Source organism: Orbicella franksi, unplaced genomic scaffold (assembly GCF_964199315.1).
Source record: "Orbicella franksi unplaced genomic scaffold, jaOrbFran1.1 SCAFFOLD_742, whole genome shotgun sequence".
NCBI lineage: Eukaryota > Metazoa > Cnidaria > Anthozoa > Scleractinia > Merulinidae > Orbicella > Orbicella franksi.
The window spans coordinates 10001-12500 of record NW_027670444.1 but is presented as its reverse complement, the minus strand read 5'-3'; the positions used below and the strand labels follow the sequence as shown (position 1 = coordinate 12500).

The window sequence follows — 2500 nt, the reverse complement described above, 5'->3', positions numbered from 1 at the left end:
GAACGGGGTATTGTAAGTTGTAGAGTAGCCTTGTTGCTACGATCTTCTGAGATTAAGCCTTTGTTCTAAGATTTGTTAAAAACATGTCTTTTTTTTTCTTGAAGTCCAAGAAGGCTCCCCTCGTCTGCCACTGGCCGGAGGGTGCCAAGGAAGAAGTGGTGCCTGCAGGCTTGGGCTAGCTTGTGGCAGCCGAGTGATGTAAAGGAGGCCACGTCTGGTCTGGGACGTGACTGTGAATTTTTTTTTTAAAGTCCAAAAGGCTCCCCTCGCTTGGGAGCTGGCAGTGGAAATTTTTTCTAAGTCCGAAAGGCTCCTCTCGTTTGAAATGGTTTGACTCGGGGAGCCTTTTGGAGTGCTTGAAATTTTTGGGCCAGGTCCCTTTCGGACGGTTTACTTTGTGGACTTGTCGTAATTTGATTGGAAAGATGTTTGGGCAATTGGGCTTTGGTTTTTTGGTTTTTGTTTTATTGGCTTTTGAGTGGGGGAGCCTTTTGGACTTAGGGTTAGCGTTAGGGTAAGCCTAGGGTTAGAGTTTAGGGTTAGGGTTAGCGTTAGGGTAACCCTAGGGTTAGAGTTTAGGGTTAGGGTAAGAGTTAGGGTGAAGGTTAGGGTTAAACTTGGCTAAACTTGGCGCCTGCACGTAACTTAAGCTGGCCAATAGTTTCCCGCAAAAAGTTTTGAAAATGGTGAAAATCTTAAGGGTGCTTATACTATAGGGGACCGACACCCTGTTTTAATTTAGTAGAACACACGCCCTCTTAATGATGATGTGACAGCGCCAAACCTGGCACCTGCACGTAACTCGAGCTGGCCAATCGTTTCCCGCAAAAAGTTTTGAAAATGGTGAAAATCTTAAGGGTGCCTATAGAACAGGGGGACCGACGCCCAGTTTTAAGATAGTGTAGCACACCCCCCTTAACGATGATGTGACAGCGCCAAATCTTGCGCCTGCACGTAACTCGAGCTGGCCAATCGTTTCCCGCAAAAAGTTTTGAAAATGGTGAAAATCTTAAGGGTGCTTATAGAATAGGGGGACCGACGCCCAGTTTTAAGATAGTGTAGCACACCCCCCTTAACGATGATGTGACAGCGCCAAACTTGGTGCCTGCACGTAACTCGAGCTGGCCAATTGTTTCCCGCAAAAAGTTTTGAAAATGGTGAAAATCTTAAGGGTGCTTATAGAATAGGGGACCGACGCCCAGTTTTAAGATAGTGTAGCTCACCCCCCTTAACGATGATGTGACAGCGCGAAACTTGGCGCCTGCACGTAACTCGAGCTGGCCAATCGTTTCCCGCAAAAAGTTTTGAAAATGGTGAAAACCTTAAGGGTGCTTATAGAATAGGGGGACCGACGCCCAGTTTTAAGATAGTGTAGAACACCCCCTTAACGATGATGTGACAGCGCCAAACTTGGTGCCTGCACGTAACTCGAGCTGGCCAATTGTTTCCCGCAAAAAGTTTTGAAAATGGTGAAAATCTTAAGGGTGCTTATAGAATAGGGGGACCGACGCCCAGTTTTAAGATAGTGTAGCTCACCCCCCTTAACGATGATGTGACAGCGCGAAACTTGGCGCCTGCACGCAATTCGAGCTGGCCAATCGTTTCCCGCAAAAAGTTTTGAAAATGGTGAAAACCTTAAGGGTGCTTATAGAATAGGGGGACCGACGCCCAGTTTTAAGATAGTGTAGAACACCCCCTTAACGATGATGTGACAGCGCCAAACTTAGCGCCTGCACGTGACTCGAGCTGGCCAATAGTTTCCTGCAAAAAGTTTTGAAAAAGTGTAAAATCCCAATTTTGCGCTCTTTAGGGTGTGGTCTTTGAGCTTCGGGTTTTCGTCAGAAAATTTCGGCAATCATCGGTCATCTTCGTGGAAATCTCTTCGTTTTCGTAACTCTGACATGGTGACGCATGTTTGGAATGCCATGGGGAGCGCTTTGGAGCAGTTTTGAAAAATCGAAATTTTCGAAATTTTTCTAAGTGTCTAAACTTGGTTGGGGGAATAGACGGTTTCGGGTTATAATGTAGGGCAGGCATCGGGAAAGACCGAAAGAGCAATTGAGCTGTATCGGTCCGTAACAGTAAGCCCTGCTCGGTAATGTGTTCTCGGGTACGAAAGGAGGGTATTTGGAGGAAAAAGGAGCAAAGTCGACTAAACTTGCTCGGTCGGTAGCATGAAATGACTGAACTTGTAGCCAAGTTGTCTCGGTGTGGACAACGAGAGAACGGATGGATGTTGTACCTGATGGCCTTTGGCCAAGAATAGCGGCTTAGATTCGGAAGAATCATTCTTCCCCAATGTATCTTGTCGGCATTCCGTGGACTTGGCTGTCTCACTGGTATGCCGGAAGCTTACTAGGGTGAAGCAGTGGAAAGACGTGGCAAAGAGAGAACGGGTTTCCCTCGGACAGGGTCGAACGCCTCGTGCGTCTTCCATGGCCGGGAGGATTCCCAGTGCAGCTTGACGGTGGAATGCCAGCCTCCTTTCAAAGGAAGCAGA

At 47.4% G+C, this 2500-nt stretch overlaps 1 pseudogene; it reads left to right on the top strand.

Moving 5' to 3' along the window:
- Positions 1–76, top strand: part of LOC145471793 (large subunit ribosomal RNA) — a pseudogene marked incomplete at its 5' end in the record, with an annotated part of 1519 nt that extends 1443 nt beyond the window's left edge.
- Between the last annotated feature and the right edge of the window lie 2424 nt (positions 77–2500).